Below are 25424 nucleotides of genomic sequence, written 5' to 3'. Positions count from 1 at the left end.
TTTAAACAGGGTTCACAAATTTCACATGATAACTCTAAGTTGTTTAGAAGACTTTGATCACTAAACATATTCTTTCGTTTTATTTCTAATAATTTGCCATCGCTTATATGGCCAAACCTCTCATGCCATAAACGAAAATTATTTTTATGCTTAGCATTTATAGAATATGCTTGAAAATTGATCACAGGTACATTGTTTAACATACCTGAATTTTTGACAACCATTAACCCATTTTTCGAAATGGTTACACCGCTTTTGTCAAATTCGATCGACATTCCTGCCTCTTGGAGACGCTTTACGGACATCAAATTACCAGCAGCTTCCTTACAAAAGAGTACATCCTCCAGTGTAATCTCATGGTCATTCCGTAGTCGGACAATACCACGCTTAGTGGCATAAATAAATTCGCCTTGCTTGGCCACTGCAATCTTAAGTGGAGGCACAACCTCCACACTGTCGGTATACAGCGACTCATCATTTATAAGATGGTCACTAGCACCAGAATCAAGGACAAACCCGCAGTTGTCCATCACTGAAGTATTATTCACTTCTTTTACCATAAACGCAATGCCGTGTGATGTTGCAGTTTGAACTTGTTTTTCATTTTCTTTATTTTTATTATTTAATATTCTTTTATAATGGAAACAATCTTTTTTAATGTGGCCTTCTCTGCCACAGTGGTGACACTTGACTTTATACTTTGAATTTCCCTTGAATATTTTCTTTGGTTTAGTTACCCGATTTTTAAACAAATTATTTTTATAAGTGTTATTATTGTTGTGCACGATCGCGTTCATAACTTTCTTGCTTGTATCGTTGTGGTCATTTTTAATTTTAATTTCTTGATCCAGCAATCTATTTTTCACAAACGCCAATGTCAAATTTTCTTCAGATAATGTCTCTATCGCTGTAATAATTCCATCGTAACACGAAGGCAATGTGATCAGTAAATGAGAAATTTTATCCATCTCTTCTATTTTTGCACCAGCTGCCAACAATTCACTTATAAGTTCGTCAAAAATATGAAAATGGCTTAATAGTGACATCTCACTCGATAGCTTCAGAGAAAGCAAACGTTTTCGCAGCGCCAGTTGCGACGCCAAACTTTTTCGTTCATAAACGGCGTCCAAATTCTCAAGAATCTGACGCGCCGTAATGTCGCTTGTTGCGAAATTTAAAAACGAGTCGCTTAGGTACTCTATTATTGTACTTTTTGCACAACGCTCTGCCTTTTTCCAGGAGTCATCTACCTCGTTAGGCATTAAACCATCAACTACTTTAAGCACATCTTGCTCGGCTAAAAGAGCCCTAATTCTAAATTTCCAAATCGCGTACTTCTCGCCATCAAACGGCTTAATATTACGTTTAGCCTTGTCCATTTTTCACTCAAATTCTGAGAAGGAAATAATTTCACAAGAATGTGAAAAAAAAAACTATTTCACAAGAATGTGAAAAAATGCTATTTCACAATTTATTTTCACAATCTTTAATTCACAATTTAATTGTTTATTAGGCATGGACTGGGCCCATAACCTGTTGTAATTTATAATTTATATTTCCTTTCTTAATAAATAAATAAATAGTCAAGTTTATGTTTGAGTTTTATGATTTATATTTTAAGTTATTTCAACTGCAACACCAGCACCACGACCTACTCACAGCAAAAAACGTACAAGAAGGAAAGAAGGAATAAAAAGAGTGGTATTCTCTTACAATATGTTTTATGGCATAAAAGGTGTGGCCATTCATATCAAATATAAAGTAGTGTTGTTTAACGTTATTTTTGTAGGTTGAATAGTATATTCCAACACTGAAAAATAGCTTTTAGATATCCTCTTATCAACTGCTTGTGCTGAATGTGCTTAAAAAGAAAATACTTTTTAAATCCTAATTTGTTTAGTGACTCAGCAAAGAATTATTTATTGAAATAAATTTGATTTTCGATTAGGATATATAATTCAACACTGCCTTTAGAACTAACTTTAGAATTCGCAGTGTTAGCAAGGCTAGAGCAGGACAGCAACGGCGTTTACCGTAATTCTTTGGAGCTGTTCTCTAACGAAGCGCAGCTCAACGGTTGTTTTCCCTTTCTGGCTAGCATCCGAAAATAGAAAAATATATTAAGAAAGAGATGGGGCTATTGCAGCCGAGGGAGACGGACAATGCGCATGCGTGACTCTGGTGGTGCTTCTTCTTCATGGATATCTTTAGTAAAAAAGTCTTCCTGTTTCGGCCTACTCTTCATCTGCATTTTATGGCTCTTTTTAGCATTGCCTCTTTTTTACTCCTTCTCCATCGCTGCACTCTGTTGCAGTTAATCAATTATAACGACTCTTGATTTCCTTCCTGATCTAGATCAAGATCTGAGTTGCCTGTTTCCCCATTTATGTGGGTTCACATGTTGCATGTGTGGGGACTTTACAGTTCTTCTCGCATTAAGTCATTTGAGTATCTTGAAGATCTCTCCTCACAACTCTAGTCTCATTTATTCGGCTCACTCTGTGTGATTCCTGATGTTATTAAGTCATTTCACGTACTTGATTTGTTGATAGCTTTATCGCTTCCATTCTTTTTAGGAGCTTAACAATGCAATTGCACTTTAATTGAGTTTTATAGTGGAAGAAGATATAAAATGTGTCTCATTACCGGTTATGGTCGTATTTCTAATCGCCAAGGACTGCTTTACCATTATTTCCGTAGCTTAGAAATAAATACCTTTATTTTTATTGTCTTAATATATAAGTTTAATTATACGTCATGATATCCATTTTTATCATAATTACATTTGTTGGTTTTTAAATACATTCATTAAGTATGTATGTACATATCTCTAGAAATTATTAATATTTTTTTACTTACTTAAGAGCCATGTTTTTCTATATTATCGGCTTTTATTTTATAACATTTGGCATGGTTACTGCTACGATGACTGCCCAGTAGATATTTGATAGCCCATGCAAATGTTAACAAATGACCCAACCAGAGCTTCAGTATTTTTTGCTTTTCGCGACTTTGCAGTCGAGACATTGGAAATGTTCAATGCACTTGGCAAATAAAGAAACATTTTTGTTTGTTTGGAATGTTTGTCAGCTTGTTGCAGATGATTGTAAGTGCTGGAAAAGAACTATCGGCCTATGGGGTTTTTCTCGGAAAATGATGAGTGTGTTGTCTAACAAGTCGCTGCTGTTGCAATAACGGTTTCCGTAGCTGTTATGTAAACTTTACCTGAACTTCTGCCAAATTAATTAACGCTGTGAAAGGTGTAGGCCATTAAAAAGTGAACGGGAGTTGCGGAAAGATAAAAATGCTATGAAAATATAACTTCAGAATGTTTCCGGAGCATATTTCCCGCTGTATGCGATTTTTCTTAGATTGAAGTGGCAAACGCCAACCAGATGTAGAACACTGCACAAAGCCGGTTTTTTTTTTGTTTTTAAATACATTTGAAAAAATACATAAAAATTTATTGTTTAAAGATTCATTTGGATGGTGGCGTACAGCCTGTGAAAATAGTCAAGTCCGCTCACTTCTGCTGACCACTATTTAATAGAAGGCAATCTCGACAATTTGCAATCGCAACCGAACCGAACTTCCCCATTACAAAAAAACAAAGCAAACACATTCAAGCAAGGCTCGAGTCCCATTTAATGAGATTCCTTGGGGGCGCCAGACTGAACTGGTCCCTAGCATTACAAAGATGGACAAACAGATGCTGGCGATAAAGCCGAGAAGGAGGCTTTCCAGTAGCCGGGGAGAATCTCGACTTGTAATTATTAACTTACGGCATATTAATTTATTATTTGCTATTTAATGTGCCCAGCCCCCGAAAGACCCCGCTGCACTCCGTCCTTCGGACGCCTTCCTTCTGGTATTTTGCTGCCAGGCTGCGGGCCAAGTTTGCTTTTTTGACATTTGATGTATTTATGTGGTCTGGCCGAGACGTCTTCTTCGCTTTCCTGCTCGCTGTGAGCGTTTTGTGGGAAACTGTCCTGTCATGTGTTGAGTCCGCCTGGCATTCGCTTTTCTCTATTTTGATTGAGTGATTTATTCGGAAATTGTTGTTCTCGCAAAAAGGTATAATTAAATGGGCATAATGATGCCAAAGGGAAAGGCCAACGCACATCCAGCGTAGACTGTTGGCGGAAAGAGGGGATCGGACCAGTGATTTAGGGAGAATTGAATGAAGGAGTGGGTTCCAGCAGGTGCTCCTTTGGGAAATTGCTCGTACTGGTAATGAAATCAGATTTACGTGGCTCAATATTAGTGGGAAATTACTCCTAGAGAGGGGAGCTCGGCAGGGGGGGAGTTTCAGTAAATTATTGTAAAGATAATGTGAGAAATCATATTTTGTACTCACATAAACATATATTGTTCATAAATTAACTTAGATTGTTGAGAGTATAGCTAATAATTTGTGAGTAATTATTTTGAAAACTTGATATTCTTTTCCTTTTAAGCTTTCTCAGTTGCTTTATTTCTGACCAGTAGCAATCTTTAATACAAAACTATCAATCGCCTGGCACACCGGCAGGTGTTTCTGCCTACCACCTTCTTTTCACAACATTTTCCCCCATTTTAGTAAATCTTCGATTCTAGTTGCGGTGTACTAACATATTTGTGAATAAATAAATAAAAAGAAATGATTTCTTTGTTTACACACACATAAGGAAGTTATCGAGTGGTCAAATGTGCTATAAATAAATGCATTTAACTTGGGGTTTTCCTGTAGCCTGTATTTTCTCTTGGTTTCTGCGTTCTCTGCTGCGATTCTCCTACTTTTATTTATTTCTTTTTTGTTTTGCAACTCGAAGAATTGTTTTTAGCCTGGCTTCCGGCGACATCAAACTGCCGTTTGTTCTGTCTTGTCCCTCCCCCTTCTTCACCCACTTCTTTAGCTGTAATTCGCGAATAGAAAGAGAGTGGGGCAGTGAGAAGAGTGGGAGGAAGCGAGTCTCAGAGCAGCTGCCCATTGGCGTTTGCTCCGCTTGAATAATCCAACTTTGGCTTGGACTTCTATAGCTTTTTCAGCTTCATACCCTGGAAGATAGCTTCCTCTTCTTCTTCTTAGTTGTCTACCCGTGGTTTCTTCCCTGCTTCTTCTTCTCGGGGCTTTGGTCATCTACGAGTTGTGCGATTTCGAGTTTTGTTTTGAAAGTAATTCGTCTGTACGATAGCCATGTGCCCGTAATTATGGATTTTGGACAAGGGGGAAAAAAAGTGCTGAACGGAAGAGGAGGAGGAGGCAGAGGTCCAAGTTCAACCCACCCACATTTTATTGTTATCGCTAACAATGGCCAAGACCAACAGAAATAAAAGAGGCAAGGGCAAGAGTCGTAGAAGTGTAGCACAGCTGCTGTCTGAATCTTTTTTAAGGCTTAAGCCTCAAAGACGCGGTAATGGAGACCTGAAATTGCACAAAGGGGGATTCCCAGTGGGACATATGGCTTGTGGGGTCTAGGGATCAAAATCGTTAGCTATTTGTATTTACTTAAATTACCACAATTGGGTTTTTTTTTTGGCTATTTTCAGAATCTCCATTTTCTTTTTGCCTATTGTATTTCCAACACAAATCACAAGGCGATGTAAAGATTTTTCAACAATTTATTTCAATTTATTTATTTATTTGTTGGATCAAAAGCCAATCGGTTGAGCTTGTTTAATACTTTGCTAGACAATTTAGCAACTTTACATAGACTCTTTCTAGTCGCTGATAAACCCATCTCCAGAATCCAGATGCCCAACCCTAGGATAGCGCATACAACTCACTCACTTCAAGGTATAAGCAAATAAAAAAGCTATAGACAAAGAGGAAAAAGTCCAGGCAACGGCTATGGCGAAAAAAATTGCATAAAATGCCAAAGGCAAGCAAAATGCAGGCCGCAACTGCTCTGCTCCGCAGAATGCTGCAGAATCGGATTCAGAATCAGTCGGTGCATTGAACCCCGCGGTCTGGGCCTGGTCCACAATTCCATTCCACTGCACGCAAAACTAGAAACGTTCCTCTGCCGGCGATCGCAATATATACACACGGCCATATGGCGGAGTGCTCGGGGTATTGGTGGTATCCGGGGATATCGGGGGACCAAAGCTATAGACATCGGACGGACTTTCGCACGAATGCACAGGCCAACGTGTGTTCCAGCTGTTGTTACAGCCACAGTGGTCAGTCACAATAAGGCAACGCAGACTATGTCCCAAGAATTTAATATTACAAAATTTAACAACTCAATTTACTTTTACTATACTCAATATTGGAAATTTGTAGTACACGCACGAAAATTCCTTAACAAAGTTAATAAAAGATTTTCATGCGTTATAATGTATACGTGTATTTTAAAAACATCAAATTGCAATTTAAAAAGATATTTTTTTCAGATATCTATGCATTACAAAAATATATTCTAAATTGAAGTATATAAACTATAAGACAGTCCTTCTTAACAAGGGAATACTGTACTTGGGGTTGAGTCAGGCAGCGATTAGAAGCCTAAAAGGAAGTAATGTTGCAGAAAATGCAAAAACCAGCGAACGCGAGCGGGAACGAGATGGGGCGAGACTGAAAGAGAGAGAGGGAGCAGATCAGATTGCCGCTGCGCCTGCGTGGAAGAACAGGACTGTCCCTGTCTCTTTCTTACGTGCGTAGTCCGTCTCTTTCTGCTACGTACGCCTGGCGATTTTTTATGATGACTAAAATTGAAAAACGAAGCTGCGGTAAAAGCTCAAGAGTCCTCCCTCCTCTCCCCTTTTGGGTTATTATTGTTGTGGTCTTGGGGTCTCTTGGCGTGTGTGTAATTATCCAAGGACGCCGCTGAGTAATGAAACGACCTTGAGTGCAGCCCCGCACACACACAGATATAACCTGGTGTGTGTGGACTTTGGGCGTGATTTTTTCTCGATTTTCTTGGACCTTACCTTAGCAGCAAACTCATTTGTTACACATGAACAAAAGAATAGAACAGAGCTGAGAAATATACATGTATAAACTGATATGCCCAACAATTTGTCAGCGTCACTAGATGCGGGGGCGGGGTGATCTGCAATGGACAAAAGAGAACGCCCACCGCAAAAAGCACAACACCGAAATGGTCAGGAAAATGAAAAGAAAAGAATCGGAGAAAAGAACAAAACCTGCAAGAATCGAAATGAATGTGAAAACGTTTGTATTTGTCTGGCTGCAGATCTTTGAGCTGAAGTAATCGATCTTGGCAGAGATATGCCAACTGAGTTATGAGCACAAAGCTATTTTTGGAATGCTTTTAGTTTTCATAAATGATTGTGATCGAGATAGCAGAATTTTCATAATATTTCACAGAAAACTATATTGCTTATAAGCACAATAGAGTTAAAAAACTATTTCAGCAAAGGGATATTTTATTTATAGGAATCTCCATTTAACATTCATTTGCTAAAAGTACTATCTGAATATATGTAGAGATTTTATTGACTTCAATATTCAATTTTGACCATAACATATTTTAGAAATATTGATAACCAATATGATATTCTTGAAATTTATTGAAGAGTGCACTGTAACATCGCTTCTTTTACGTATCTTTTCCCGCCCCATCATCATCATCATCATACCATCGACTTGGACTAGGCATTCAACTAATCAGCCACAGAGCAAAAATTATTGCCATTTTTTACGCGCTGCTTCAAACGCGGCAGAAACCGCAGCCACCAACAAACATTGAACTTACAGCACTCGTACACTGAGCACAATAAAAACAGCTTTTGCAATTAGTCATCCCATCAATCACAAGCAAGAGGATATTTTGAAGAACTAACATTAATTCTTTATTTAACAGTTAAAATATAGTTTTCAAAATACTAAATATAATATTATCTAATTTTATTAGTTTTCGTTATAGTGTAGCTGTTGTTGTTTCGGTTGCTATTATCTGAAGTTGCTGTTGTTTCGTTGCTGGCATGCCAACAGGCTATCCACCATTAGGCCATAATCATCATCACACACGCCTTGGCCAAGGCCAGAAACCTAAAACCCAAAACCCCAATCCCCAAGCACCGATCCTCTGCTCGAGGAGTGCCAAATGCCTTTTGTCTATGAGGAGGAGGGATAAGACCTCTGGAGACGAGGGGACCGGATCGAAGGCAACTATTTTTAAGTATAGGTTTCGGTTTCATTGTTGCATTTCTTTTTGCGTTTATGAAATTAATGAACAGCTTGGCCGATCCTCCTTGGCTCCCTCTTCATTCTGGTAAACAGATTGCGGAGGCCGAGTAAAAAAGTTAAGACGGTTGCATCATTTTCGCTGACTCTTTTGTTGTTGCCCATTTATTGACCCGCATTTTTTCGGCCTTTGCGCATGCGCAATTTGTTCAGATTGTTCAGACCCTCGAGCCCATCAGCTTTATACAATTGAAATGTAAACAACGTCATCGCTCGCACATTCCATTTGCCTCTTTTTTTTTACCAATTTTTTGTGCCTTTGATTACTTCACTCATTTGCATGTGTTGATCGCTGCTTCCTTTTTCGCACATTTATTTATTTATTTATCTTGCAATTATCCCACTATCAAAGTCTCATGAGCAGCTCTCAGTTTTATTTTCAATTTACAGTGCTTAAGAGATATTTTTAATGACATATTTATTCACTCTTTTCTGTCTTTTCTGTTTCATTGCTTGGATATTTTTAGATGCTATGGCCCTTGCAGTTAGATAGTGAGTCACTACTTTTGCTTGGTAATAATTTTAAAAATATGTGGGAAACATATTCAGAAGATCATATTTAGCTTAGCAAAAACATCTACAGGTTTATCCTTAATTTTTTTTTAAACTTGTTTCATAACTGTGACTTATGAAGCTAATAAAATTCTTAAAACGCCCTTTAAAATAATCCCTCCAGGCAGACATTTTCCATAAAAGTTAACTAACATCGTTTTCAATAAGAACCATAAAAAGTTCACAGTCGCAAAAAGTTCAGTATCGTAAAAATCACATCATTAATAACTAGCAATCGATCATATTTTCCGAGTCTGCAATTCCCACCCATAGATGGCGCCCCAAAAGATTTATGTGTATCTTCAACTCATGAACTTTAGAGCGAAAATTTAACTGTCAGCCGACTTAGCCAAGATCCATGGGGGTGGACAGGGATTCCGGCGATCATCGGATGTGTTTTTGGATGCGGTTGCGGTAATTAGTGGGATTAATTGGTTTCGTGTTCGGTGCTCGGCCAAGACCTCACCTAGTAACCTCCATAAAACAATTAGAATCGACATAAAAGCTGCCATTTCAGTGCCCGTCGTAGGAACCAGAAATGACTCAAGTCAAGTCAAGTTAAGAGTGGCAGTAGAGGTGGGCTCCCAATTTGGTTGCAAGTCCAACTCGGTTCCAGTTTTCCAATGGGCTTGCTGTCAAACTGCGGCGGCTGCTACCGAGATTGTGGGCGTGACGACAGCCCACACTGACATCCAATTGGAAATATGGAAAAAGAGATAAAATACAAATAGCAAAATGAAAAACGAAAAGACCAAACCTAAAGCCAATAAGTGGCATTAGCCAAATGTGGTAAAACCATTTGGCAACTTGTTAATAAGCAATTGCACAGCACAAATCAGATGGAAGGTGCGTTTCATGACTCTATATCAGATACTCTAATGAAAAAATTGTTAGTTATTATTATATAACAATCAACAGCGAGAAATGAGTGTTTCGAGAAAATTAATTCTGTTTTTTGTTTACAAATATTCCCATACCTTCCAGTCTATCATTGAAAAGCTAACCAAAATTTAAATCACTAACGTTTGATATTTATGCCCCCCGCTGTAAAAGCTACCATCGACATGTGTTAGATTTTCCGTCGTTATACAGCGAATTTCCCACAATCGCTTCTTAGGTGTGTTTTGATTTCGATTTCCTATTTTTTGTACCATTTGTCTGCGCTTCACTGACCACAAAGAAACCGAACCCAACCCAAACCCAAATCCAAACACAAATCCATAACACCGACCCCCATATGCAAATATGCAAATTCTGCGGGGGGTTTACAAAGATAAGTGTGACAGCTGAGCGACGATTTGTTGAGAAATTATGGACAGTAGTTGGTCGTCGTGAACAAATAACAATAAATTCATCTGTGGGTTGGGAAGCAGGAAGCCTCTTTTTTATTTTTGGTGGGGTCCTGTAACGCCCACTGCTGCTACTGCCACTCCCACTTCACTGAACGCCCACAGCCACGCCCCCGCCGAGACGTAATGATGTGCAAGACTAACTGCATTAGAAAGTCAGAGATTAAAGCTTAATGCATGTGGAAAGTGGCTGGGTGTGGAGAGGAATGATCCTGATGCCACATTTGGAAAATACATTAAATGATGAGATGAGAAATGAGTGGATACTTTTTCCTATATGATAAACAAATTGTGTAGGCTGAGCCGCCGATGTTCAAACCGAAATTGATTTTGATTTTGCTAGCTACATGTATCGAATTATATTAATATTAATATGTAAGTGTTCAAAGTTCTCAAACCCTCAGGTGAGAATTAAACATTTTTGTAAAATTGATTGTTAAATACATTCAGCTGGTCGCCACAATCTAAAAACGTTTATGTATAATTGCATTTAATATCTTTAAGTCCATAAATCATGTTTAGAACTTTTGCCTTTCATATTTTGTCGCATACAATTCCCACCAATATTAGATAAGCTCTCCCCTAAAACCAAACTAAACTCAAAGAAACTTGTTCAACCAAGATACAATTGATTAGCCTCGGGATTTCGACTTTAATTTAAAGCAACATTTCAATTTCCACCAACACTGACAGCTATCTCAATTGCCTGCCCGCTGCAGCAGTTGATATGCCATTTAGCTAACAACCGACTGTCAAAATATGCTTATTTATTGTAATAATAATTCATTTGATTAACTTGCAATGAAAAAAGCGAAACAAACCGAAAAGCAACAAGCTAAACTCCCCATTAGCCTTTCTAAACCGTGGCCAGCCCACATCCCAATCCCCTGGAAACTCCACCATTAAAAGAAAAAACGCTCACGTTTAAGATGTCCAAAAAAAAAAGAGAGCGACTTCAATTGAACACCACCGGTTGACTACTGTGTGGTAAAAGAGCCAGATATTGATGGCCAAAAGGAGCTAGACTATTTACAAAGTCATAAAATTCAGCCATAGCCGCAAAATATAAATACATCAACATTTGTATTACTCCTTTTAAATAGCTTAACGAAAAAAATACATATAAGGATTAAAATAAGCACAACTACATTTTTTATAAATTTTTTTAATTAAAGACATTCTAAATCATCAGTATATGCGAAATTCTGGGCGAAATAATTTTTGGTACTTTAAGCAAAATATATCTTTACTATGATCATATTTGCTTAATTAATCCCTCGAATCAACTAGATTTATTCATACATTTTATACCCACATAAAGAGGCTTTCCACATTCAACAAAGCCTCTATAATATTGTTGTAATGTTTGAAAAATATGGTAACAAAAATAGCCAAGAAGCCAACACTGGGAAAATAGCTCTTAACAAAACGAAAAGCACAGCCTCCGCCTGCAGCAGGAAATGAAAACTCTTTGGATTTTGTATTTTATTGAGCCATTATTAAGTTATAAACACGCTGCTATTAATACAAACACAAATAAATATCGAACGAATATGTGTTGGTTTTGTCTTCGGTTTTCTCGGACAGTCGGAAGAGCCAAGTGAAAGGTTTCCCCATTTCCCAATGCCAGGACTATGCTCGATTCGTGGAAAATGTGTGATAAATAAATATTAGACCATGCTGGATATTCTGTAAGCTCTGTTAGTGGGCGCAACATTTGGCTGTTGTTTTTATAGCCCGCTCGCTTCGTTTTAATGGCCCATTTCGAATGGAGTTGCCAGGTTTTTCTTGTGTCAAGTGGGCGGCCACCGAGGGGTGTGGCCCCGCTTTTCACAGTTCAATTTGTGAAGCATCATTTCGCCGCTCAGATCTGGGCTTCGATTATAGCGTGAGCCCATCAAAACTGAAAAAAAACAATTAGGCGAAAGGATTTTCGAAAGGGCAGAGTCCAAGCACATGTTCAGATATTGTCACTTAGCACACTGTGGGAAACGCGATGCCTCCTTTGTTTGTGAAAGCCAGTGCATTATAGTAAATTTATAATGATATAAAATCCATCTGTTACTCTGCGATAAAATGTTAAAATGTAATTAAAAGTATACAACATTAATTTGTAACTAAACATTTCTACGCCTTAAGTGACGAACACTAATACTTACTAATACCTAACCGGAATAATGTGAGAAATCGTTGCAATTTTAATAAATTGCCTTCAACTGCCTAAGCGCGGCAATTTGTTTCCGTTAAGTCCTGTAAGTTAAAATGGCAAACGGAAAATGCCTACGAAAACGCTTTTATGACCATTTTCATTTTCGTGTTTGCGAAACATTACCATAGTGCCGCAGCCGCAGATTCAGTCGGAATGGAGCCGAAACATTTGGCACACTGAATTTAAGAACCATAATTTGCCGTTAGCCGCAGGATAAACCACGCAAATTTATCATGAGAAAAAAGGCAGAGCGAAACCAGCAACAAATAAAATGTTGAGAAGTGAAAATGAAAATCGCGCAAAGTGCTGAGGGGAGAACAGATAGTGTGAACAGAGATGCCAGCAAAAAAAAGAAAAGCGTGAAAATTGTTTAGTTTTCCACAACATTTCTGTGGGAAATGGTGGCTGAATCTTATGGTCCTGTCAACGCTTCGTTCTTAGTAACTTTCAGTTTTTAACAATTAACAAAATATACTCTTTGATCATTAGGCAATTTTTTTATTTGAAAAACATTACCAAAAATGCATGAATAGCACAAAATTAAAATTTTTAAGACTAGAAATAATTAAGCTATTAAATGTAAAATAACATTTTTAGAAAGTTTGGAAATATTTGAAATATATAATCATGTGAATTTTCTGAATAAGTTCCTGCTTCGACTATTCTTGGCCTGAATGCCAGCTTCTTTTGGCAGCACTGTTAAAGAGATTCCGAGGGACATTTGTCTGGCCGTTTTAGTCTATAAATTACAGTCGCTAGTCAGATCTTCCCCCTCTATTTCACTGGGCTTATAATCAGAATTTGCGCTTTCACACGCCGAAGGGAGAGGGGCTGGCAAAGTGGGGGTAATATGGGGGCCATACATATAGCGAGGCAGTGCGGGAACAGACCGCAGTTCCGCTCGTTATCTCGCTGACACAATCAGCGGGGCCAACTTGGGGCCAATGCTTCTAAAACTAGGCTTTGCCCGCTGTCTGTGCGGAGTTTTTTTTTTCGAATTTTTTAGACATTTCTGATAAGCCATCTGCTCCAAATTCTTTTTTCTTGCACTTTGTTGCCGCTTTATTTTTTGGCGCTTCCTTTTGTTAAAGCTTGCGCTCGAGCAATTTATGGCTAAGGCTTTTTATTAGCTGATGATAAAATGCTTCTTAACGCGAGCATGCATTTCATAGACATCTCAAAATTTAATGCTGGGCTAAAATCTATATAGCTTAAATGAAACATATTATTAATATATTAAAGATAAATTATGCATAAATGTATTTTTAGAATGACAAAATTATATTATTTTTAAAATCATTTTTGATAATTTAACAAAATATTTTGTTAACATTTATTATAAATATATATTGTACATGATGAAATTAAAAAGAATTTTCATTAACGTATTATAAGGTTTTGTAAAACATAATATTTTCAAGCGGCTGCTGCCAATTCTCATGTTTAATTATCACGCTTACGGCTTCGTTTTCATTTTGGTAATAAAGTGCATAATAAAGGAGAAAACTTACCAATCTCCCCTCGGCAATTGAAAGTTGATGCCGTTTGGTCGATCAGCCCATTCAATGCTTATCAACTGCCATTTAAACTCGCATTTAGACTCATTGTACAATCTCCCAACTGTCCTGGGCAGCAGATTTAACTCCTTTTTATGCAGCTATTGCTGCAGTTTATGTTTTCCCCTTTTTTTTTTTTTTTGCTTTTTACGCTGGGTTCTTCGGCGGTTTCCGCGGTGTCTTTTTATCGTTGGCGTTCATCTGCCTCATTTATCATCATCGAAAATGTTGAAGCGTGTTGAGTTCGGTTTCGTTTCGAGCGCGCTCTTTTTTTTGTATTATTTTTTGTCTTTTTTTTTTTTTGTTTGGACAGGCCAGACTGCTGACCCACATTCCCCCCGGCCCGCCCCCTCAATGACCACTACAATTTGGACTTCCTTGTGAGCATTCAGTGTTTTTTTTTTTTCGATTTTTTCAACTTTTTTGGTTGCTCTGCTGTCGCTTTTCGGTTGATAAATATATGTTACACTTTTTTACTGTTATTGCCGAACCGCATGTGGTTTTGGCATTTCTCCTGGCTGGCTTATGCTTTTTGTACATCTTGTTGCTGGCTAAGAGGCGACTGCAACTCTTCCTTTCGAAATGCATTCGCTGCCCATTAATCGTTGCGTCTTGTTTTCTAATTAAACTGCGGCCGCACTAAGCAAACACATGTGGGTGTCTTGTCTTCCGCTGTCCGGGGTAATTATTCTACAAGCAGAATTATTGAAATGGAACTTTTACTTTGCACGGACCTCGTAAAACATATATCCCGCCGACTTTCGACAAATGCCAGTGTTTCTCTTTCTGTCCCCACTAAGTGGGCCAATTAGAGAGAGTGAGAATCACACGACGCCAGCCAGTTGGTGGGGGTTCCAAAATTGTGCAGATGGGGCATTTTGTGTGGGCCTGGGCTTGGGTGGTCGACAGTTACCAGGGTGCTAATGGACCGATCTCTGGATCGTGGATAATTTAACCCTCTACTGGAGTCCAAAATTTGTGGGAATTCGAAAGGAATGTAGAGTTTTTGTAAAGAAAATAAAGGGAAAAAGCCATCAAAATGTTCACTTTCTGAAAAGAAGTAAATAAAAAAGGCTTTTACATTATAAGCCCATCTAAAATAAATTAATATTGCTATATTTAAAGGACTTAAAAACTAGAGTTTATCCTTAATGTACTGATCCTTTCAAAAACAATTCTTAGCCTTGATTTCCTTGATATTTCCTTTGAGCACCACTTTCCCATGACCAAATCCATTTGCTGGCCTCCTCGGCTGAAGTCACGCTCGTTTTTCAAGCAATGAACCAATAAAAGGCAACGGAAACTATAAGTGGAAACAATAGCGAGGACCAGAGATCCCTAGGAGACTAGTGTCAGGGCTATTTTGCAAGTCCCTATGTCGACCCACACTGCGGAATTCCACGGCAACCATTCCATACGAGTCCATAGCCATTCCGGAGTCACGACACCCACAGTCAAGGTAATTCCCAGCCAAATTTCAGCATTACTCGAAAATAGTGTTTTACCTCTTTTTGGCTCCCCGTCTCTTTTCATCTGTCAGTGGTCCGCGTCACGTGTGTGCATATTTATTAGGTCATCTAATTGTGTTTTCCATTTCCACAGTGCTGTGGCTTGGACATGCAGCGGATTTTCCCAAACGGTTTTCCCACACAAATACACACGTTTTTTGCTTACTTTGTATTTTCCATTTTCAACGAGTTTTTTTTCCTGCCATTTCGGTACCCTGCCGAAAAATGTGAAATTGAGTGCAGCAAAAGACCGATAGTTGTTTAACTGAGTTATTGAATCGTTGATGGTTTCAATTAAAGCAATCGCTCTATGTGGCGATTCAAAATTTTTTTAAGAAATACCGACACATTTAGTTTGGAACTGAGCCCTTAAATTTATAGTTTAAGTTCTGAGAAACTATTATCTTAACCACGACTTATTTTATTTTTTAAAGAGGATCCAAATTATTTATGGTTTTTCTCAAATACTAAATGTTTCAACGCTATCTCAGTTATTATTCCAAAAATTGGCAAGCTCGTATTTTTAATAATCTGGTAATTCTGGAAATTTTTCTCAGTTGTCAGAGAATTACAGTTCCACTTCCGTTTCGTCCAAAACACTGCCATTTCTCAGACACAAACAACCTGCTCATTCTTGACCTAACTGAAACCCCAATTTGTTGCTGGAGGTGCGACCACCTACAACAATTTTGGTAAGACGAGACTCCAGCTGCAAGAGCTCACTGGCGACTTTTGGCCAAGAACCCACGTCATACCAGCTGGTGGCAGTTGCCACGCCTCCCGATCCCCGACCCCTCTACCCCTTCAACCCCCTTTTTGACAGTGTTGCGACCCAACAAATAACACGACATGTGAGGCACACACCTTCTAAAGCGAGAAAGTCTTAAGTTACACATGCACCCACATGAACACCAGAACTTTCTGTCGCTGTCTTCTTTTAGCCGCTTTCCTGATTGGCGCTTGTTGAATTAAATAACTTTTGCTTTAAATGCAATGCAAGAAACATGTTATGAAAGTAGTGTAGACACGTCAAACCTAAAATAAATATTTAAATGATAATATTCAATAAGTTTAAAAATTAACTTGATTTAATTAGACTAAAATCTAAATGAGTAGACTTCCATTAATAAATATTTAATGGATCAAGCGAATTCGATTTTTCGATAACATCCTGATCCTACAGTAGTGTCGTGCGCGTTGTGGAGTTTCCTCTACGTGCATGCGATCGAACACCTCGGGCAGAAATGAATCCTTGGGCGAAGACGGGAAATCGGGGAACTCATTTTGCAAATTTCGGGACACCGGCACTCAAATTACAGTTCATTGAGCCATCTGGGCAGCGCAAACAAGAGCAGCCCCGAAGAATCTCTCCTCGACACTTGACGGACTTCCTGACCCCATTTCCTGCAGCTGCAAGGAGAACCTTTTACCCAGCCCCCCATCCTCTTTTCGACTCTCTTTGTACACGGGACAAAAAAAATATGTCATTAATTTACACAATTTAAATTAAGTTAAATGTTCCTACTTCTCAGGTTTTTACATTATGTTGGATAGCAACAGTATTAAAAATCGAAATTTATGTTTATTTTGTTTTAGTGTAGTCTTGTCTTCCCTTTCATTTTGCTCTTGATAAATGAAGAGGCTGAGTTTCGTTTTTGGCAAACATTATTATATAGCAGTTACTCATATTCTGGCCACTTTTGTTGTGACAGTCAAGTGCTTGTCCCGTCTCTTTCTTCGTACCACCCGCCGTCTCTTTCTCGGCGCACAGCCTGTGCCTTTCGAACTGTGTGCTTCAGTTGAGTGAACATCATGTCCCCATGTTGTCGTTTTGGGGTCCTCATCATGTGATTTATGAAGCAAAAGCGCTAAAGTGTTTTATTTTCATCGGGCACATTTTTCCAGTACCCCTCCGCCGGTATTTTTCCCTTTTGTCCCATCATTTATCTTTCCTCTACCTACTTGTCGGCACTTGGACGAGAACATTTCACTTTTTACCCAAGAGCTAATTGCAACTGCTGATGGGTTGTTGCAAGCTGCTGCTGGGCTGTTCAGAGCAGCAGGTTGTTTGGTGGCCGGTTGCCGGGGTGTTGCCTCATATCATAAATCTTCAAACACTTTCACCTCCATTCAGTCCTGCTCATTTACGCACTGAGTTGTCCTTTTCCTGCGACAAACTCATTAGCAAGTCGCGACGCATTTAAAGTGTTTTTCCTCTTTTCACATAAATTGCCGGGAAAGTGCAGTGAAAATGGGAACAGGAACAAGAACAGGTAGAACTGAATGTGGCAAGGTCGTGGCACTAACCTGCTATTCATTCATGCCGATATCATCCGCAATTTGTCACACTTGAACACTGGGTTTTATGGCTCGGGGTCGTAAATAAAACAGTTTCCACATTTGTCTGATTTTGGCCAGATATGTGTGAAATGAATTTGAAATAAATCTGGGATAAAGTGTTGTTTCTATAAGTACAAAATAATTGCATGTGTAATAATTACATTGCAAAGACTAACGAGATTCGAACATATTATTCAATTTAACAAATATAAAAAGTTGTATCATAAAGTTTATATTTCACTCATGCAAAGAAACTATAAAAATCCACTAAGGACTCGAGTGCATACCTTTCTTATTTAATTCACAATTTTACCTGCATGTGATTATTTTAACCTCTTTAACAAAGTTCATGCCGTAATTATTGTAATCAAGTGTAATCAAATTAAAGTCCAATGAAACTTTGGTAAGGGTGCAGAGATAGGTCGAAATTTTTGTTTAAAGTACGTTTTGAAGTAAACTCAAGTTCTCCCCCCTTCCGATTCCTCGCTCCAGCAGGCTATACAATTTATTTGCATTTAACCTGCTTTCACTTGGCCATTGCCATGTCATGACCAACCGGCAACTGCTGCCAACTGTTGCACATTCAGCCATCCAGGCTAACGGACACCGGACCCACGGACGGACGACCGAACCAACGGACGGTCTGACGGACTGACGGACAGCGGTCTGGCGACCCGGACAGGCGAAAAACACTTCTACTTCAAATGCGGTTTTAGATTCCGTGTGGGTGGGCAAAGTGAAGAGCGCGAAAATATATGCAAATCTGTAGATGTACACTTAAAAAAAACTAGAAAAACCTATCTCATAATCCATTATGTTACACTAAGGATAATATTTAATTTTTTACAAGTGATCTGAACTGTTGTTCAATAAGATAAACAAATAATCAATTTTATTGATTGTGTAGCCCACCCATTTTTTTCTCAGTGCTGGCACATACGTTTGTGGCCAAAGGTGTGCACACCGGCATTGCGTTTTAATCTCTCAATTCAAATTCCAACTGGCGTCGTTCGTCTGCCGTCCTCGCTTCTGCGGCTTCGGTTAAGTGGGAAGACAAAGTAGAGTGGGCGGAGAGTGTGGGAAAGAGGAAAAGTGCAAAAGTGGGAGGTGGCAGCAACGGTAAGCGGTCGCTGGTTTTTAGCCACTTTTATTTTTCGGGGGCGAAGTGCTAAAAGCCAACACAAAAGTTTAATTGGTTTTCATTCATCGTGCGATTCCTGTGGCAGATCAGCATCAATTGCTTTTTCAAACAAAAGTTGCTTAATCTAAGCAACGTAAATTGTTAAACATATGAATTCCATAATAGCGGAAAGGATTATAGAATTTTCTTATCTAACCATAATAAAATGGTCAGATATCTTATGAAAATATATTCTAACCTACTGTTCAATGGCCTCGCCAATTTATGAATTCAATCCATCTTCAATTGCTACAATTTTTCCAACCAACTATTGCTTTTCCGACTGCAACGTGATGAAATCTAGTTTAATTTCCCGCACGCGTTAAGCTGATTTTCGCCTTAAGACCCAAACACAAAATATACAAAAAAATAAGCCCCCCTTAAATGCGGTATGTGAAATTCGATTTGCGTTTTCAATATCCTGCCGAGTGGTGAAAAGAGGGGAGCAAGTGAAAATCGGTTGTGGCATCAATCAGGCTTTGATTTTCACATGTCAAATATCGGCGATGAACATAAATTCAAATCGCAAAAAAAAGGAGGAAAACACAGTTGCCAACTTTCTAGCGGCAACATTCTCATTCAAATGATTTCGAGCGTGATTTAGCGATCCCCATGCGATCGGCCGTTCGATCGATCGAGATCTTGTTCTGTCCGAGAGTCCAAAGGTTTCTCTCAATCGCCGTCCTTCTTCGCCCGATTCTCCCCGTCTGTCTTGCGATTTTCAGTGAGTTATCGCCGCGACACAATCACTTGTCATAAACATTAATTGAGCGTGAAAATCGCCAGAGAGTAATCATAATAAAGATGGATCGCTTTCAATCGCAATCCGATCGCTTCCCCAAAAGAAAGAGAAAGACCGGAGACTGTAGACTGCAGACTGAAGAATTCGGGGCTGTACGGGGAGAATCGGCCTTTGGCACCCCATTAAAACAGGCGAAATTGGGTCAGAATGCCGTCTGATCTTTTTTCTCCTTTCATCCTGTTTCGACTTTTTGTCTGTGGATCGTGTGTGGATCGCATGTCGCTGGCTTTTTACTTTCAATTGTGACCTGCTTTGATCGATCGAACGATCGATGCCTGCCTTTTGATCATAATCGATGATGTTGCCAAAAAAAAAAAAAAAAAAAAAACATATTTATGTATACCAATTTAAAGGCACTGGCAAAACTTTTTGGTCTTTATTTAGAATGCCACTTACCACTGAATTAAAAAATAACCAACAGTCCTAACAAAATCATGGCCTTTTGACGAATAATCTTTTTGTAGGATTTATTTAACGCTTCATCTCATTTAATTTTTAATGACATGTGCTCAAGACCAAATGCGACTTTGAAACATACATTTTTTTCGGTGCAACATTTAGTTGTTCCTTGAACTGGGTCGAAATTTCTCTGGCATATGTTTGTTTCCAGTTGCCCACTCTTACCCCGCAATCGAACCACCTTTGGCGGACTTCTTCAATATTTTTTATTTTTCTCCGTTTGTGATGTCTATTTTTGAGTATTTCCTTTTGCAGCGAAGCTGCGCCCACTCGATGGCCACATGTTGCATATGAAATTTATGCAAATCAGCGGACAAGGCGAAGAAGCTGCCAATAAGCCAAGCATAAATTACATTACCAAGATCCTTTCCGCCATGTATTAGCATATAACCTGAACGGGGAGATTCGATTTGGATCTGCCAGTTCCACAAGCAAATGTCTTCATCGCGATCCCTCCCCCAATTCCCCTTTTTCCATTCCACCGTTTAATTTTCTCGATCTGCTGTGTCTGTCATTTTTGCCTGACACAATTACTGCAACCTCTCTGCATTTTATGAAACAATTCAAAATCTTCTCAGGCTTCTGAAGAGTCTTCTCTGACAGAGGAGAGCTGTTTCCAGTCTTCTGCTCTCATTAGCCGCCAGTCGCGAGACTTTATTAAGATAGTTCATATTTTTGCGATTATTAGTTCGCTTCTGAGTGTGGGAATTGTGGGAGATGCACATGAAGCGAAAAATGAAGTGTGCAAAAGACTCTGGAAATGATTTGAATTCTTCTGGGGCACTTTTGGGGCTTTCTATGGCCTACTATACCCGGAAGTTTGTCAGCTCAAGTGCTGGAAATAGGAAAACTATAGCCCTCTAATTTATGATTAGCAGGCATTGGTTGTACAACGGTTCATTCTCTTAATTATCACAGTTTTCTGGCCGTAATTAGCGGTTGCAATGCAGTGTTTCGTCGAAGAAGGCTACTGGAGTTCTCTTAAACTGTATTTTTTTAAAATAAAAATCTGTTGTTCTGAGGGAGGAGGGAGGGAGTACTTAAAGTACAAAGGGCATACTATCACTTTGTATCATTTCTATTTTATTCTATTAAATGAATATATATACATACATATGTAAATCGTATTTTTTATATATTATTTAAAATTACTGCCTGCAACATATTCAGCAACATTTGCTTAGCAACACGAACTCCATCTAGCATCATGTCGCTGCACAGAAAAAAATATCTCACAATGATTAGGATTAAAATATATATCTCCATTGGGTATTCATTTTTGTACGGTTTGACTATTTCGATCGAGGGTAGTAAGTAAACATAAGACTTAAATCTACTTGTATATTTGTAAAATTAATTTCTAAAAAACTTTTTTTTGTGTGCGAGCTCAACCTGTTCTCTCGACTTGCTGTTCGAGAGTTGGCTCGTGCTCTCTTTTTTCTCGATGCTCTACCACTATTAATATTAAGCCGGCTAACCGGCTTTTCTCTCCCGCTCTGTGTTTACCTGCAGTTTGCAGATCTCCGTTGCGATCTTCGCTCCGAAAATTTCTCGCTGACATTTCATTCCGTCGCTGCAGCTCCGCGTTAACAGACGTCGAACTGTCGCTTTTCCGCGTGCGTTTTCCGCTTTTCTACTGTATCCTTAAGTGTTTACGGAATTTACAAGTGCACAATAGGAAAATATACAGCCTAGAAAACATATGTTTAAACAATTGAAACTAGAACGAGAATGCTAGATCATCGCAAATACAATAAAATGTTAATTAGTTAAATATAAAAGCCTTTAATGTGCGATAGTTTTTAATCAAAAATGTTAAAAATATTTTTGCTCGTCTAATCGAACATTTAAAAAATAACATTTTATGCTTGATAATAAGTAAAGCTTAATTACCTAAAACACCTTTGGCGTAAGTAATAAAAATAAACAACAACATTTATATTTATTTTATTCGAATTAAAAACAGTCATGACATTTAAGATTTTCCATTTGTAAGCAAGTGCCTTAATATTTTATGTTTTTCGTAAATATCAGCAGATGTTATTTCGCATTTACCTAATGATCAATATAAATCTTATCTCCAAAATCAAATGCAAATTTTACGGCATAAACTAAATATACGCCCTAAACAACAGTTGATTAATCATTGCCTGCGTTTTTTATTAATCAAATGTAAATCCGAATATTATCTCTCGATCGATTAGATTGGATCTAGATATATGGATTTTACGCCGCAATGAAATGGAAGTTCCATTAACATAAAAACCACACTTTGCCATGGGAATTTATGAATATTTTCGCCTGAGTTTATGTGTTTCATTTAATTCCGATCCATTTATTTTGTTAACTTTTCGCGTGGGCGTTGGTATTTGTGTTGTTATCTGATTTATGTCGGACAGGCGGCATACAAAAGTTGACCGATAATTTGAAATTAACAACGACTATGGAAAAATTCCCCGACCCGGAGAAATAAAGGTCCAAAACAACGTTGACCTCGTTTTTAAAGGGAAAGACACCACAAGAAATAACTGCAATTACGCAAGTGACGTAACGCAGCGGACATAAATGTAAGTGTAAGGCAATGGCACACGACACAGCGAAGAAAGGGAGAAAAAGAGAAAGACGCGGCAATAAAGCAATTAAAATGTCATTGAAGTGGCCGAGAGGGAAATGGGTTATAAAAACGGATATGAAGGCATAGATACAGATACAGATTCGGCATAAAGATTACCACCAGGGCCTTTAAATCATAAAAACTTTTTTCGGCAGTGGGTGGGTAGCTGCAATTGTCGGGAAATTAGGTCTTACTATGGGGAACTTGAAAAAGTTGGGGCAAAAAATAAAAGTCGGCTTCGTTTGAACGGTCAAAGGTACTAAGTAAACTGAAAAAAAAAGTAAGATAAAGGTAAAATAGCGCGAGCTGATCAAATTTTCCACTGACAATATTTCTTTTTCTTCCTGGTTTGACTTTGGTCAAACTGTTGGAGTAAATATTTGCATGAAGTTGAGTTGTTTGCTCGTCACTTGATGTTCCGTTTCACTTGCCCTTTGCCCTCCCGCTCGCACTTTGTTTTCAGTGCCCGAGATTGCATTTACCGATTGCTGATGCGGTTATCCAACCGTTTCCCTCGGTTTTCCAAGAGTTTTCCCAACCCCCCTCCCCGTTCAGCTTGCACCATTCTTCTCGTGTGTGTTGTGATTTGAGATACGTTGTGAGAAGTACAAATAGCGATAGCTGGATAAACAGATAGATGGATGTTTGGAATTCGTGTGCACAATTGAGTCCATGTTCGATTCGAGATTGTGCTGAAGATTGTGTCAAAGGATGATGGGATGATTGAATGCTGCTTGGCATTGGATTCAGGGTGTTATTTTGCCTTAGTACATTTGAACAGTTCCTATTTAGTCGCCTGAAAAAAAAAACTAAATGTCTTATGTAAGCAGAATTTTTAATTTATGTACTAGTCTATATATTAAATTTTATTTTACGAAGCAGAAACACCCAAAAGGATTCAATGGGCCCCTACAACATCTTGTAAATAATTTCTCATCATATAATATACCGAACTGCTATATATTATTCTTGTGCCACAATTTTTTCACTTGCAAACGGTCCCATTTCACATGTCTGGCCTGTTTTCATTTTTCAATTCCAAAGATATATCCTGTCTGCGCCATAAAACACTTCCATACCAGAAATCGACCGCATAAAATAAGTACTGACCGTTGCAATTCTATAGAAATATCCCGCGAAAAAGCGAGACAGCTCAATATTTTGACAGCTCCAACGGAACCCGAACTCAGACCCAAAATAAAAAGAGGAAAGAAAACTGCATGGCAAACAATGGCAAACCATTTTTATGCATTTATGCAAAAAGCACACAGTGCACCCAAGCCCAACCCCCTTTACCCCTGCTCACCCACTTGTGGGCAGCTGTCAGAAAAGTCACACCAGAATTTTCTGTTTCCCTCAGACTCTTTCTCACTATTTGCTGCTCACAAAGAACTGACGTTCGGAATTATTTATGTGTGGCAGCCAAAAGAAGGAGAAATATTAAACAAAAAATACCAAGTAAAGGAATGTCACGGAATAACAAGTTAACATGTTGAAAAAGATATATTTCACAAAACAAAGTTTTTAGAAAATCTTAAATACAGATAGGTGTATGATAAAAATTTCACTTTATTATAAACTTAGGACTCGAAGTCCACATGTCTGGTGTAAGGTTTGCATCTAGGCTACGTCTCAAAGCCGACGACCTTCAGTCGAGTTTCAAACCGTAGTTAATTTGAAGACTAGTGATTATTTCATGCTTTTCTCTTCAACACTTGTGCCCCTCGGTTTTCAAGTTTACGTTTCATAATTACCGCACATTAAAGCCTCAGTGTGTGGCTAAAGAAGGAAAGGAGTGTGTAGCGGGTATGCAGTATCTTTTCGCCCATATTCCATTTGCAGCTACGGCTACTGTATCTCAAAGATAAAACTACGCCTGAATTTGCCACGGTGACGCCTCGATTCCCTATGTGGTCTGACGCTTCTTCGGCTGGTCATTCACTTGTTTTGAGGCAGGGGATTTATACGTAAACAGATAAAGTGGATTGGAAAAAATAAGGGGGAGGCCTGTTTAGAATTTTTAATTGCGAAAACATCGCTTCCATCGGCGCACAGAGTTGCACTTTGCACAGTTGACTTACTGACTGACATAATAGAAATGTCAAACGAGGCGCGCCGCTGATTTGACAGCTCCATAGGGGAATCGAAATAGAAGAGGACACTATATGGACACGGAAGACGAAAGAGAGAACAACAGAGATTGACTGCATGCTTGGTTGTTTGCATTCGTTTTAATTGATTTTAATTGTTGTTGATTAGTGTCGGAGTATGGGGCTCAGCATAAACAGAGATTTGTAAGAGGCATTAACAGAACTATGTGTTTAAAGGAATAAAAGGAGTTTGCAGATATATTTGGAAGGTACTGTTGTATCATAATTTTAAATAAAGGTATACAAAGGCATTAAAAGGCCCAAACAAAGACAGGGTACATATAGGAATTACACTACCAATTTTCTCCCTATAAAATGGAAACGACATAAAAAAGACAAGAATATATTTTGAAACAAGAAGACAATGGATCCAGCGTGTCACAATTTGTCCTAATCAATTTGTTGACATTTTCACGTAAAGCTCCTCTTATCGAGTCAATGACCAGAAGAACAGCAAAGGTCAAAGAAAGTATCTTTGAAATTGTTTCCAACACTTCAAGTGCAGGGGAGTTCT

The 25424-nt window shown here is 38.5% G+C and overlaps 1 protein-coding gene across 5 annotated transcripts in view, besides 1 other annotated feature; it reads left to right on the top strand.

Annotated features, from left to right (window-relative positions):
* Positions 1-1810: part of a mobile genetic element that runs on past the window's edge.
* Positions 1-25424, top strand: part of bbg (big bang) — a 123449-nt gene that overhangs the window by 65967 nt on the left and 32058 nt on the right. Inside the window, exon 1 of one of the 5 annotated variants that reach the window (NM_140447.4) lies at positions 21737-22055. The exons of the other annotated variants lie outside the window; for them this stretch is intronic. The gene's annotated coding sequence lies outside the window, so the exon portion shown is untranslated. Of the gene's footprint in view, positions 1-21736; positions 22056-25424 lie in introns of those variants that run through there. 5 annotated transcript variants of the gene reach the window in all.

The sequence above is a fragment of the Drosophila melanogaster genome, chromosome 3L (genome assembly GCF_000001215.4).
Source record: "Drosophila melanogaster chromosome 3L".
In the NCBI taxonomy this organism is placed as follows: Eukaryota; Metazoa; Arthropoda; class Insecta; order Diptera; family Drosophilidae; genus Drosophila; species Drosophila melanogaster.
This window is presented reverse-complemented; position numbering and strand designations above follow the sequence as displayed.